The sequence below is a fragment of the Priapulus caudatus genome, unplaced genomic scaffold (genome assembly GCF_000485595.1).
Source record: "Priapulus caudatus unplaced genomic scaffold, Priapulus_caudatus-5.0.1 Scaffold36, whole genome shotgun sequence".
Lineage (NCBI taxonomy): Eukaryota > Metazoa > Priapulida > Priapulimorpha > Priapulimorphida > Priapulidae > Priapulus > Priapulus caudatus.
In genome coordinates this window covers 949634-965627 of record NW_014577097.1, presented here as the reverse complement: position 1 = coordinate 965627, position 15994 = coordinate 949634, and the positions used below count along the sequence as shown (strand labels likewise).

Sequence of the window (15994 nt, the reverse complement as noted above, 5' to 3'; positions counted from 1 at the left end):
TATATATATATACATACATACATATTCATAAAATTCTGTGCTAATGAGTAAACGACATGCTGTTTTGCAGGGCACCCAACGACTGCACCGCCAACTACCCGCTGGACAGACCCATCACCCAGAGCGAGGGGGACATCGCTCGCACAAACGCGCTCTTCCTGGCGCAGTCGAACCTGTTCATCGACCTGCTATGTACCGACGGGAGCGACGCGATGGTGAAGGGTACCAACGAAGCGTACGCTAGCCTAGGCGTGGCGAACAGGGTCGAGAAGCAGGAAGACCTGCCTCATCACAAGCGGCGAACGGCGAAGAAGATCGGGAATGCTCCGTTCAGCCGATACATGCTGCCCGGCACCACCACAGTGGAGCGCAACAGGTGGAAGCGAGCGCTCGCCGCCGCTGTCGCTTGGCTTCTGTCGTGCGAGATCTGCATTGCGATACGCAAAGGTTTACCCGAGCAGCCCGGGTGCTTCGAAACGCACCTAAGGCAAGTGCGCGCCAGCTTCGTCGAGTGCTTGCAGGGGCGGCACGGCGCGTGCCAGGCGAGAAGCCTGTGCTGCTCGGCAAACAAGATCGCGAGTGGAGTGCGCGAGGATGAGGATACAACAGATGCAACGCGTTGATGGTCAGCAGCAGAGCAGGACGCTCCTTCACCCGACCATGGTACACGACCATTCACTCCGCTCGGTGAAGAAGTAGGTAAGTGCAATTACATACATACCGCGTTTAAACAGAAAAACAACAACACTGTTTTTCGTTGGGACAGTGGCAGATTTTGAGTGAGAGGCAGCCCTGCCTTCGCAGATTTTCTATCCTGCTTTCTGCATCGAAATGATCTACATTTTGACATGACGTTTTGTGACACCTGTGCGATACGTCAAGATCATCGGACATACGACCGCAGTTGATGGCGTAAATAAGCCTGTGAGTTCGGCAGGATGCATATTTAACAATTTCATTGCCCAAATCATTCACGCAGACCTTTTTGTAGCGATTTCGGCCGTACGTCTTGCTTTCAGAACTAGAATTGTAGCATGCCCCCGTCCAAATCATGCACCCATGCTGGTGTTTTGCACGTTTTTCGAGTATTTTTTGCACTTTTGCTGCTCACTGTGTCGTTGAAAATCTCTCTCCTGCATTCTGCACTGAAACTGTGAAAGTAGTTCTCTAAACCACGTTTTTTGGTGATTCTATAGCGTAAACACTCACCCCACGGCTGAGTTTNGATCCCGCATTTTTAAACCGATTTTTCTCATCAAAATTTGCACCAATAAAGAAGCAAGTGTATCGTTCCTCAGCTTATTATGACCACTAATCACTCACCTCGTGGTACTGATATTCGTTTACATATATTTGCTAGCGTATTGCTGTAAATCGTAATCTTGCACGAGCTGAATTCCCACGATTTACCGCTAAAATGGCGCCTTGTTGTGACCAGTCAAGATAGTTTGTGAAGCTATAGGAGGCGTATAACAGTAAGCCTCCGCAATTGTTCACCGTTGCACTATTTCTCGTATAGAAAACAGCAGTTTTCTCGAATTTTTCGTGGCAAATTTCGTCATTAGAGTGCGTAAATGTGCATTGCACAATGGAAACGGATGCCCGATAGACGTTTGGAAAGATTGGAATTTCAATTCGGTTTTGTGGAAAAATTGTGCAAATGCGTGGGGTGTCGTAGCCATGGTGACCAGCAGCCGCGTTTGAGAGTTGAGGGGTACCCGGCAAACATGGTAGAATTTCGCATCAAAGAGCTGGTAAAAGTTTCGATTGAAGATTGTACGGTTAATGTGCAGTGATTTTGCATGAATAAAATGCAGGCAGCGTGTTTATAGTAAGTGTTTACGTATTTTTAATTATTTTCTTTGTGCTGCTCATTCAGGCCTGCTGTCTATGGACGCCCTCTACTTTTTATAAACACCTATAGGGGCGCCAATATTTAGCAACGGACGGTTTCCAAATCATTCGTGCCCCGATAGGGGTTTAATGTACTTGATTACCTGCGTGTGCATAATGTGACACTTACTGCAAACTACTACAGAGAATATTGTTATTATTGTATTATTACTTATGTAAGATAGTATGTCAATTTCTTGTGTTGCGATCACAATAACTGAGCGCGGATCGCGGTTCCTCACGAGATCAAAATTCGAAATTTAGATTGTCTCTAGCTCAACCCTATCGGGGCACGAATGATTTGGAAACCGTCCGTGGCTAAATCATAGATACTAACCCAAGGGGATTGCTAACTCCCCGCATACACGCGAAGTGACCGGTGGCGCGACCGAGGCTGATACGGCAGGTTAGTGAACTACAGTCGTAATGGCAGCATATAGGACATCGATGTTTCGAAAGTAACATTTGTTAAATATCACAAGATTTGCGACAGAAATAATAATATCAATTATTTCTGATATATATTAGCTTCTTTATTGGTGGCAAATTTTGATGAGAAAAATCGGTTAAAAATGCGGGAATCGGTTGTCTCACTCTTGTTTATTATCTACTCTTGATATAAGCAGTGAGTGCATGGATCCCGATTTTGCAGACAGGTTTATCAGCTGGTTTTGGTGTGCTAGTGTTCGAGATGATTGTGCAGAACGGGTTAATGGGTGGGTTTTACAGGGTGTCGCAGGCAGCTAGGAATTATCATCGTGGGTTGTGTTAATTGCTATAGTTCAATGAGGCTGCCATGCACACAGTCGGCAGAATCGTAGATTGAGCAGATCAGAAGATTGCACACAACACATGTTCATAGTTTGAGTTTGTTTACATCGTGGGAGTTCAGAAATTTTACTGCATCTACTAAATCTACAGCTATCAAACGAAGCTTTTTAGTTCATCTGACGTAGTCAGATGCAGCTTCTAGAATCGCATGATTGTCCGTCCGTCAACAGTTGGGCACAAATGTTAACCGATCGACGTACGGTCACGATATTCGGGACGTCGGAGGTGATCGTCAAAACGAGTTGGGATGTCGAAGCTGGGGATCAAAGGTCAAAGGTGTAAAAGAAGGGGGAACATTCCCTCTTTAACTTAAGGTATAGGGAGGAAATGCAGAATTGCGGCACAAATCTAAACGGCTCGTGATAGTCGGTGTATAGCATCATGGTAGGAAGTGCCATCACTGTGCCAAAATTGGAGGTCACAGGTCACTGCCATTTGTCATGTGATTATTGCTAAATTATACAATTTCTATGTCATTTTTTTGCCAATGGGCATCAGCGTTGTAGCTGCCTTCTCGCTATCATGCTGCCAACATCTTTCCTTATTTTTTCGAATGTAGGTTATTTTTAATTTGACTCATAAGTTAAATAATGGTGTTGTTTATTTGCTACTGTACTTTCTGTTTTATTATATTCATTTTAATGGCTATATGATTAACATATAGGTTGTGCAATCCAAAGATATGGATACCAGGCCTGGCCGTGTGTAAAATGAATGCGAGCGTTATGCTGGTCTCGGATAGACTCAGCCCACGAGCGATTAGGCACGGGAAGCGACGCTCCCACGACTATGGCCAGCACTGATAGATACCATAAATGAGCCATTTTATTTTATTTTTAATACGCTATTAAATGTATATCTTATTTAACTTTTTATTTATTTTTAGACAATATAAGCTTCCATTGTATTAACTGCTGCCAGTATAAAAGTGGCCCTAAAATTTTCACCTGGTTTTATTTTACCGTAGAATGTCGCTTGGATTTCGCCCCGTTTTCGCGGAGTTGCGTTTCAGAGCGATTCCGGTTGATCTGTCTAAGAGGACAATAAGGGGCGGCGCGCGTATCCGCTGTGGGGGCGCGGCTTCACCGCGCTGCGCGCAACAACCGGGGCCGCATGTCCGTCAAGGTATGTTGTGAAAGTGACAGTGTTTAGAAGGGTTTATTAATGTGATCCAGGTAAGTTTTAGAGGTGACAGTGATTAAGAATGGGGTTATTAAATGAATCCAGGTGTTTTGTTCTGTGTATGAATTCCGATAAAATGTCTGATAAAATGTCCTTGAATTTCTGATAAAATGTCTTTGAAAAGTCCTTGAAAAAAATTTCAGTCTTGTATGTACCATGGATAAACAATCTAAGGTCGTGCTGTCATGTTAAATGCATGCGATTCGTATGAAATGGAATGATGACTCCCAAGTTTTCGCTTTCCGTTAACAGGGATGAGACGTTTCTATCGATGCATGAAGACACAGACAAAGACACTAGCTCTTTTCTCCTGGACCGTCACGCTAAGGTGAGTTCATCGTCCGTTAATCATCGTTAATCAGCTCACTATCCTCACGTTAGTTAGTCGAGAGAGAGAGTCGGTTACTCGCTCTAGCAGTTTATATCTCACGTAACCTGCTGCTTACTTCACGCCTTGGGGATCTGGGAATTTTCCATGTTGCCATAATACCTGAGTATGAGCCTAAACCAGTCCAGCATGGAAATAAAAAAATTATTTCATATAAAATTATATAAAATTATTATTGTGATTATCATAATTATATGTATTGTGAATAATAATTAATGTGATATATTATAATTATATATTATAATAATAATAATTATTATTAAATTATATTGGTAGAAATTATAATAAAAATCTTAAAAACTAACCCTGCATGCTAATTTGCCCTGCTGCGCCGCGGGCAAATTAGGGGCTGCGAATGGATTGATGGGTTTGGTAATTCCGAGAATGGCATGGAGAGTAAACTAAGATTGAATTTGAAAACTGAAATTAGGTATTGATTCGGAGAGGGCAAAACGAGGGGTATTCCCACAACATAGATATTTGTTGTATGAATAACAATTCATACACGAGGTCTATATACATGGAGTTCAGCAACTATATTTAAAATACAGTGTTGTTATGTGATGGGTGGCAGGCCGTTACCTTCATGTTCATTGCAATTGTAAGAGCGGAATAGTAATATGAAATAGTATTTTCTATCCCGTAGAGCTTACAACGACTACCGTCAGTGATGTGTTGATCACTTTCTGTAAAGACTTCTCCAAGCACTCATTCACACCCCGATCCCTGCAGTGTACCAGCAAAGATACTGCAGCATTAAGCAGCTAGGTGCTATATCACCAGGTATGTTCTTGGTATATCACCAGGTATGTACTTGGTATATCACCAGGTATGTACTTGGTATATCACCAGGTATGTACTTGGTATATCACCAGATATGTATACTTGGTATATTCCAGTATTACCAGGTAGGGCCTATATGTACTTGGTATATCACCAGGTATTTACTTGTGATTTATATGATGTCACCTATAGTGTGAAGAAACGACAAAAGCATTAGTATGGTGTTGTAGTTTTGTAATGTGCTTTTAACAATTTCAATTATGCGATTTTTTTTGCAGCAAAGGATATTCGAGATGTACAACGGCAAGATCCACAAGTTCTTCTCCCGTGGTGCAACATTGGGCAGCCAGCCCCGCACCAACCGACATCTTGTTCGTGTGAGTGCGTGCGAGATCTGTTGCATCGTCGCGAAACGCGAAACGAACGTTTTCGATGATGTGTCGTTGAGCGGGCAGAAATGTAGGCTGTGTGACGATAGCTCGAGTTGAGGACCTGTTCTCTTACCGTGTCTGACATGTTTCGTAGCTGTTGTCACGGGTTTTAGCTTGCGTCTCGTATGTAGCACAAGTTTGAGCATCTCTCTGCTGTGTGCGACCAGGTTTGCACTTGTTTCTTGTACATTAAAGACATGGGTTTATGTTATCAGATGAGATATACCATATGTATAAGTTAGAAACTGGTATATGACATGGGTTAGGTGAGATGTAAGCAAATGAGATATAACCCAGGATTATGCCAGCAGATGAAATATCACATGGGTTTATAATAACATCTGGCGTCTGTCGCAGGTTTGAGGTTCTATTGGAGGCGCTGGCATATATGCAGATTGCCGACTCGTGCGGCTGTGACATGCATACATACTACCTCCGGCGTGACGAGGAGGAGGAAGAGGACTCTTCTGCCGTGAAGAAGACAACACGACTCATGGTTGCGAGAATTCAAATGGCGTGGCTGTTGTTGTTTCGGTGAATTTGAAACATAAAATCAAAGAATTAAACCAATTTTCACCTGGTTTTATTAGCTCACCTTGACATCGTCAAGCTGAGCTATTGCCATGGATCGTCGTACGTCCGTCCGTCCGTCAACATTTGGCTTCGGTCAACGATAACTCGATCAGGAACCGTTTGACCCACATGTTTGAAATTGGGTATAGTTGTTACTGCTATGCTCCCATATGGAACGTCCTATTTTGGAGCACGCCAGTCGACGTACTTTCGAGCCACGGCAATTTTTTGGCAAAAATGGGAATTGTCATTATAGTCAGTTCAGGTTCAACGGATTTTGCTCATTTTTGGTATGTGAATGAATAAGGGCTAGGGCTTTCGATATTTAAAAAAAATTATGCAAATTAGGTAGGGTTTAACAATTATATAGCATATTATATAAACATGCAGATAACAAACAGTCTGTGGTGTCACACTCGTCTGTTTCGTTTTACAAGATTTCATTGACAATATCTAGTTAATAGAAAATTCCTGCTATGAACATATCATGATTTATACTATTATTATTATATTATTATTATTATGATATAAGGATTTATGCTAAGAAACATCAAAGTGGGTATAGATCTACCGTCACAATTTGTGATTCATTTCGGTTTATAAATTATTTATAATTTATATATAATATTATTTATTATTTTCACATAAAAAAGTACACATATAATTATCACAAGAGTATATAATGGGAGTTCTCCCATATATACTCTTCGTTTCTATAATGTACGTCGATGGTTGCTCAATTAAAACGGACTTCTTCTCACTCACTCATTTGTGTCCTTTTTTTGTGGTGAGCTACAGTGTCATTGACACTTTCATTATTGCTATGTTTGAGGTGGGCCTGTATATAATACACACAATCGATATATAATATACTATATAAATGTAACAGGAATGCTATGTAAATAAATTGTTCTTGTATTATTAAAACATGGTACTTGAGTTTCTTTTAACAGTGTATTTGTTGTTACCTCAAAGTGAAGAAGTTAATCGATCCAAGTGATTTATTAGGATATATATATATATATATATATTATAATTTTAATATATTTTAAATATTTTAATATTTTTTAATATTTTTTAATATTTAAAATATTTAAATTTAAATATTTAAATTTTTTAATATTTAAAATATTTAAATATATATAATATATTTATAATAATATATATTATAATATTATATATATATTATAATCATAGGAGAAGTATTTCCAAGTATGTACCCAAGTGCCCTATGTGTGAGGATACCCATTACCTCAACCAATGCAACCGATTTAGAGAGCTTGGTGTTAAGGACAGACACAGCTTTGTCCTGATGAAGAAGCTGTGTGTGAATTGTTTCCAAGCATTTCGGCAGAGACTGTCAGAAGAAGTGGACGTGTAATGTTCCTGGATGTGGTCAAAGACACAACAGATGGCTGCACCTGCCTAATGACCAGACAGCTACAGATACCCTTGCTGCTGAACCCGTGACTACAAGAGGTAGCACGTTCCCAGCTAACAACCAGCCCGTAGGACCAATCAAGTCCCGACCTAACATGGACGTCAGGTGTGCCTTCGCTGGTGCAGGACAGGGCACAATTGGCATGCCCATTATCCCTGTCACCATTCAGGACCCTGGACGCAGGGAACAGACAGAGACATATGCGCTCTTAGATAGGTGTTCCAATTCAACGGTGTGCACCGATAGATTGAGAACGAAGCTAAATGTTCTTGGCCGTCCTGGAATTATGGAGCTAACCACTCTCCATGGAGACCATGTCGAGGAAGAAGTGACGGTTGTAGATCTTGAAGTGGGAGCTTTAAACAGCGGCAACACGTTCCGACTGACCGACGTAATCTCCCGTGAGAAACTGAATGTGAGCTTAGACAACCGTGTGACTTCATCAGATATCAGACATATGCTACATCTACGAGACGTCACCCTGGTGAATGTGGACGTTTCCCAAGTGGATTTGATAATTGGCTCTGATCATGCACACCTTTTCGACGTAGAGACTCGTTCTGGTAAGGAAGGGGAGCCAATTGCAACAAGAACTCCACTAGGATGGGCTATGTTCGGCCCTACCAAGAAATTTAAACCCAAGAAAGCTAGCACTTACTTTGTCAACTCGACATTGCCCTGGAGAAACAGGTGGAGAGATTCTGGAAGTTAGATGACCCGTTGTACAAAGAAGAGACTCTGTCTGTGAGTGACAGGAAAGTTATTTCTGAGTGGGAAAGCTCAATCGGACGTGAGGGTCCACATTACTCACTGGGGATCCCATTTAAGCAAAGACCGCCTCAGATGCTAAACAACTACAGCATGCCTAAGCACGGGCTTGATTTGCTTGGAAAGAGACTGTCCAAGGACTCTCAACTGCGGGAAAAGTATGTTCAAGGCATCCAGGATTCTGTTGAGAAAGGCCATGCTGAAGAGGTGCCTCAGGAGCAGCTGGCCTTGGACCATCGTAAGAAAGCTATCTGTTACCTGCATCATCACCCTGTGATCTATCCACGGAAGCCAGGGAAAGTCAGAGTTGTGTACGACTGTTATGCCCCTTACCGGGGAGTTTCGCTCAACGATCTGATCCGTCAGGGACCTGATCTTATGAACAAGCTGATCGCCGTGATGCTCAGATTTAGACAGGAACCTATAGCATTTATGTCAGATATTGAGGGAATGTTTATGCAGATGAAGGTGCACCCCGAGGACCGGGACTGTCTACGTTTCCTTTGGTGGGAGGGCGGTGACATCACCAAACAACCCAAGACTTACAGAATGACTTCTCATCTGTTTGGAGGGCTATGGAGCCCTAGCTGCTCCAACTTTGCCCTTAAACGCACGGCAGAGGACAGCACGGATAACTTTGACGTAAAAACTGTGCAGACTGTGGACAAGAATTTCTACGTCGATGACTGCTTAAAGTCCGTTGTCTCGGAAGAAGAGGTAGTGAGACTGATAAAGCAGCTGCGTGAGCTTCTCTCACTCAAGTTTATCAGTAACTCACGCAGAGTTATGATGTCACGACCAGTGACGAAGTGGGCTAAGGCAGCAGCAAGTTTGGACTTAGAGGAAGAGTGTCTGCCTGCCGAAAGAGCCCTCGGTGTGCTGTGGAGAGTAGAGACCGACCAGTTCGGTTACGACGTATCCGTGAAAGATGTTCCTAGCACCAAGAGAGGAATGTTGAGCCCCGAGAACCGTGGAAAGCCGAGGTAAAGAGATATGGGTGCCTATTCACGTGCTTAGCCACTCGATCAGTGCACCTTGAGGTTGCTTGCAGAATTGACACCGATTCGTTCATCAACGCACTACAACGATTTATTGCACGACGAGGGAACCCAAAGACCATCAGATCCGATAATGGAACCAACTTCTTTGGGGCTAAGCGGGAGTTACATGAAGCTATAAAGGAGTGGAATCAGCAGAAGATAGCCGACTACCTACTACAACAAGACGTACAGTGGATATTCAACCCACCAGCAGCCTCCCATATGGGTGGAATATGGGAAAGGCAAATCAGAACCGTCCGAGCTGTCCTCTCAGGCATCGTCAGCCAGCAAACCATCGACGACGAGAGACTATCAACTTTATTCTGCATAGTTGAAGGTATTGTCAATGGTAGACCACTAACGAAGCTCTCAGACGACCCTAACGACCCAGCACATTTAACACCGAACCACCTGCTGCTGCTGAGATCGGGGCCAGACTTACCACCCGGAAAGTTTGTCCAGCAGGAAACTTATAGACAGAGATGGCGCCAAGTCCAGTACTTAGCGGACGTATTTTGGACCAGGTGGATTAAGGAGTATCTGCCCACCTTACAGGAGAGGCAGAAGTGGCTGAAGCGCGAGAGGAACTTCCAGAAGGGAGACTTGGTGCTTCTTGTGAATGAGACTACTCTACGTTACCAGTGGCCTCTGGGGCTGATCACCCAGACTTACCCATCCGGTGATGGATTGGTCCGGTCTGTGCAAGTCAAGCCACAGAATGTACTATACACGAGACCTGTGCACAAGCTGTGCCTACTTAAAGCGGAGCTAGTGTGATTTAAGCGACATAGACTAAGAGGATGACCTTAGCTGTGCCCATGGACTGTACAAACGAGTTGCTGTTGTCACCATTTAGTTAGGAAATAAGTGCTGTTAGCCTCATTGAGGCCGGGATGTTGGTGACAACTCCTGCCGCTACACGGTTACGCGGTGCACTACTTTAGCAGCGCAGCAGCGCATTGATACAGCCAAGTTGCTAAGGGAGGTGACGCGCGCTTTCTTTTTCGCCATTGTGGCTTACGGTGAAGACGCACAATTTAATGTGCTATTAAAACCCTGATAAACCCAGCGTGGTAAGGGATTTGAGTTTATAGATAATTATTAATGTATTTCTAAACAATAGTAGCAGCTTCTGCGGTGATTGCCGTATGTGTATTTGAATTGTATTACCAGAAAATTTGTTATTCATAGCGAGCTACACATACGACATAGCAGATACTGTAGTAGCGTAAAAGCAACATCTAAGTATGCCTATAACTATAGTCTATATCTGTGGCCATAGGGGTGTATCAGGAAAGCCCACCGGCGCTATGCCGTGGGAGTGATGCAATTACGAGCACGCGGGCTAGTACACGTTCATTGCTGGGTCGATGCTGGCACTTAAGTGCTAGCATCGACGTCCTAACAGTAATTGAGTAATTGAGTTGTAGCCGTTTGTGTCATTGAATTAGTTTAGGTCCGCGTCTCTCTCTAGAAGTCGAGAGTGCACGAGTCGAGGCGATTGAGCTAGCTAGTTGAATAGAGCCCTAAGTGAGGGCGTGTCTGTGTAAACAGTTTGGCCAGGAAGGCAGAAGCGCTCGGGCGATGAATCCGACAGACATCCGACGTCCTAACAGTAATTGAGTAATTGAGTTGTAGCCGTTTATGCCATTGAATTAGTCTAGGTCCGCGTCTCTCTCTAGAAGTCGAGAGTGCACGAGTCGAGGCGATTGAGCTAGCTAGTTGAATAGAGCCCTAAGTGAGGGGCGTGTCTGTGTAAACGGTTTGGCCGGGAAGGATGCGCTTCTCGCTCGGAAGTTGAATAGAGCCCTAGCGAGGGCCTGTGTCAACATGATGTCGGGGTAGTGTAGATGACGCACGCGTGACGCACGCGAGGCGCGGTCGTGGCTGCCTATATAAGATGAGAGCCGGGGAGAATCGGGGAATTCGGCTTCACACCTAGGCACCGGCAGGCACGACCGCGACCACGGCTGTATTTGCTCGCAAAATCAGTAGTAAACTTCTAAAACATGGTAACAACTGGCTTTCTCTTATTCTTGGCTTAGACTTAACGTTGTAACATAGTCATACTATTCGCAAGCTATCAAGGACGGCACTACATATTTTGGTACTGCGAGAGTCGTTCAAGTTCCTGGGTGCGGCCACTTCCAAGGTGCTGCCTATACGATCACTCTGCCGTCACTAACCTCTGCCTACCGCTTCAGGCTAACGATCCTATATCAGCGCCGTATAGTCGGCTAGGTAAGTAAAACTATTCTTTGCCAGTTTATATCTAAGTTCCAGTATAACTACGTTACTCGATTCCTGACTTGTGCACATCGTATGCGAGTGTTGCGTGCTACGTGCATTGGTTCATCGTACGTTTTGCCGATACCGACGCCGTTCAACCGTTTCATGATTGATGTCATCTTTGCTTGAATAATCTATCCCTACTCCTTAACCACGTTCCACGTGCACCCCACGTCATCATGGCGACGCCACAATTACCGCAGTATGACATTGCGGACATCGCGCATTTATTTAGCGAATCGTTGCGCCCCACCGTTGGCGCTGCCGCTGTTTCATTTCAACACGGGTTACGTGTCGCAGAAGCACGCACTTCCGTTCCGCGTTACACTGGCGATAACGCGCCATTATCAATAACTTTCGACGACTGGCTTAGTAATTTAAATTGGAGACAGTTAGAATTGGGTCTCGATGCTGCGTCGTTGCGCGTGTTCGGCCTATCTACGCTCGGAGGCCATGCTGCTGAATTTTGCCGCCGCCTCCTTACCGAGCAACCTACTATGACATGGGAACAGCTTACCGAACAACTAACTAAACGTTTTCGCGATCCGCTGCGCGAGGTAGATGCTCAGAATGCACTGAATAATTTCGAGCAGTATCGTGGCGAACATATTCGCCCCTATGGCGACAGACTGTTCACTCTCGCATTGCGAGCGATACCTGCCGATCGAATTTCAACGGCTGAAACGCAAGGCCGCCTTGTTGACATTTTTCTCGACGGGCTTTAATCAGTTCACACACAAAGACTGTTACTTCACCGCAACCCTGCAACATTAACCGATGCCATTGACCTTGCGGCCGACTAACATGTCCTCAAATCATCTCTGGGGGCACGACGACACAACCGCAGCGACGCCTTTACTGACCCCTATGACATGACCGAACCGAGGGACGTCACCACCATACAACGCCCTACCCCATCCGATCTCATTCGAGAGGTGCGCAGCCTGCGTACGTTCATTACACATGCCATGCCACAGGCCCCGTCGCCAGTGACGAATCAGTCACCCACGACAACCCCCACGCCTACAACACTCACGAGTGCTTGCACTCAACGACGGCTCGCCACGATCACGCCTCCGGCGACCCCCCGTCACAGGACGCGACCAGCGTCCACCTGTTCCTATTCACACTTACTTGCCAGCTGTTTCGTGCCAGCGCGACGCATTCCACGCTCCAGCCGCTGCGGCTACCAGCACGCAACCCGATAATCGGTGTTCTGCATGCGGCCAACCAGGTCACTACGCGTGTGACTGCCCCCTCCGTGACCGATTAGAGGATTTTCGCCAGCGCCCTCACAATGCAATCGCACCGCCGTACCCCCGCAACTTGTAGGCACGCACGCATCTGCGGCGCGCAGATCACCGACTACCACTACATCTTCTGCGCCGATGTGCAGTGTTAAAGTCGGCTCATTTTCACTTACGGCACTCATTGATACTGGTAGCGATTGTACGCTTATCGATTTTGCCGCATGGCTTCACTTACCACTGTACATACGGGCGGCTGCTAGTTTCAACGCTGTCTGCACATCAGACGCCAAGCTCCTTTCTGTCACAGACGACAGGCTACACCTTGTAGGCACCGTCACTTTGCGCATTTTGCTCGGACGAGTAGCCACCCTCCATACCTGCTACGTCGTTCAGGATTTAAGGCAGCAGTTCATAATCGGAGCTGACTTTCTGTCAGCTAACCGAGTAAACATTGATTTCGACCGTGGTGTGCTCGCACTAGGTGTCACTTTAAAACTTCGTCAAGGTAAACGATCCCTACCCACCCCTCAACTCGCTTTCATTGACCGTCCCATCGTGTTGCCCCCCCATTCAGGCCAACAGTGTTCCTGTCGCGTTCCTCGCCATTTCCGCCAGGGTACGCTACTCTTCGTTCAAGGATCGCCAGCTTATAAAATGTTCCGTAGTAACCCCAACCTAATCTTATTACCGTCTCTGGTCGAAGTCACCGCACAGCAAACAGTTCTCTGCTGGCTAGAAAATAGGTCAGATCGCGCAATATCATTACCCCACAATGCCGTTGTCGCCATAGTTGAAGCCACCACCCCTCCCCATATCCGGGTTATTATGTCCGCGCCTAACGAGTTCAACATGTCACCACACGATAATGCAACCCCGCCCTTTGATTACAATTCACTGGTAGACCACGTTAAAGATTCTCGCCAGCGAGCAACGCTTCTCAAATTTTTACGCCGACACGACAGTTCATTTGCGCATACAGACGCACAATTAGGGTGCACCCACCTCTGTGAATTTCAGATTCATACTGGGGATGCCACACCATTCAAAACACGACCTTATCGTATGTCCCCGGAGCAGCAAATCATCGTTCAACAACAGGTTGACAAACTCTTAGAAAATGGCATTATACGCCCCTCTATGTCACCTTGGTCGTCCGGTGTACTTTTGGTCAAGAAAAAAACTGGCGAGTATCGAATGTGTGTCGATTATCGACGTTTAAACTCAGTTACAGTAGGGGACACCTACCCATTACCAGTCATCGAAGACGTCTTACAAACCATAGGACAAGCCGCGATATTCACTACCCTCGATCTCAAAAGTGGCTACCATCGAAATCCCATTAGCGGAGAAGGACGTCCCGAAGAGTTGCTTTGTAACGCCCTCTGGAAGTTATGAAAATTTAAGAACACCATATGGACCGAAAAACGCACCCTCCCATTTTCAGCGTGTCCTCGATTACGTCCTGCAAGGAATCCGTCATAAATGCGCCCTAGCTTATATCGACGATGTCTGTATATATTCCCCGGATTTCGAAACCCACATGTCGGACTTAGCCGAAGTTTTTGCCAGATTTAAAGCGGCTAACCTCAAGATGCGACCCAGTAAGTGTACGTTTTTGCAGCAGTCCATTAACTACCTGGGTCACGTGATAACCCCTGGTTGCGTGCGACCCGACCCAGAGAAGATCTCTGCGGTGCAAAATTGGGCCCCACCAACCACACCAACGGCTGTTCGCCAATTCTTGGGTTTTACCAACTACTATCGTAAGTTTATTAAGGGCTATGCCGATATTGCCCACCCGACTACGACGACGACGATCACAAGATGACGACCACCACAGCGACGACACGGACCCCACACCAACGGACCACGAGGACGACGGCGACTACGCTAGATTGTTTATTATTATATAACAGAAAATAATGTTTAATAGAATATAAAGTAAAATAAAAATCCATTGTTAGTTAAAGTAAATTTTAGTTAATTTAGTTAAGTAAAATTAGGTGAAGGTGTTTTAAGTAACAAAATAAAAATGAAATAGCATAATGCATAGCCATAAAGAAGCAAAACAAGGAAGGAATAGATAATAGAGAAGAGTAAAGTTTAGATGCACAGATAATTTAGTCTTTCCGGTTACAAAAAAAAAGGTTAAATATATACGTATTAAAAGCAATGCATCACAACGTTGACAGAAGTTGTTCGCCGCAGTAGTACGGCTCCCAACTTGTCGTAGGGGGATGGAGTAATGTAATACAGAAATAGTCGAATAAGATATAGAATAGGATAATTGCATAATAACCTAAGTAGTCAGAGTACGGGACAAGCCTTTTGTGAGCTGACCTCGTACGCTAACCATACCGCTGAACCAGGCAGCGTGACCAGAACCTACAACAATAGGAGGTCGCAGTATATATAACCGTGTGCACGCAGCACAGGATAGATAGCGGCACTCTCTACTATTTGCAATATGACTCTACGACGTGGCAAGCGATATTCGTACTGTTTTCAACGTTGATGAAGACTACTATATATATGTAAGTTCGAGCGCCGGGAGACCCCGTCTATTTTTCATAACCCCACGTTGGCGGCTTAACCAGACGCCGAAATTTGCCTTCACAGTGGCAGCCCTACTATTCACCGTGGTCAAGAAAATTTCTCACTGCCAACTTCGTATTAAGGCGCAACGGCCAAAACACGTACTCGTGTCGTCTCATGCTGAGTGAACCTTCGGCCGCCATGCGAGTTTTTTTTTCCCACGTCGACATTCCGTTGCAGGATTCTTGAACTGTTCATCGATTGGCTGTCACGATCACGTCACTCATCACGTCACGCCTCCTGATTGCGCCGTTCAAAAACAGCGCCCGTGCTTTGCTTAGCTTTAGCAATGTCATCGCTACCTGTTTCTTGTACATGCCTCTGCTGGCGTGCATGCGATAGGCACCGGCTTACTTCTGAAGTCGTTCGTTCGAATCCGCGTTTAGTTTTTAATATTTTTTTTGTTTTCTCTGTATTTTTCTATCTTTATCCATTTAACTTATTGCTTTTTTAATTAACGGAAATATTTGGCAGGATTGATTTACAAACAATTTAAATAATTTTAATAGAAAATTTTTTTTTAAATAATT

The 15994-nt window shown here is 44.8% G+C and overlaps 1 long non-coding RNA gene across 1 annotated transcript in view; it reads right to left on the bottom strand.

Annotated features, from left to right (window-relative positions):
- Positions 1–6822: 6822 nt before the first annotated feature.
- The window catches only part of LOC106818567, a 20573-nt gene continuing 11401 nt past the window's right edge, over positions 6823–15994 (bottom strand). The window contains exon 3 of the long non-coding RNA XR_001395245.1: positions 6823–6975. This is a non-coding gene — a long non-coding RNA (uncharacterized LOC106818567). The remainder of the gene's footprint in view (positions 6976–15994) is intronic.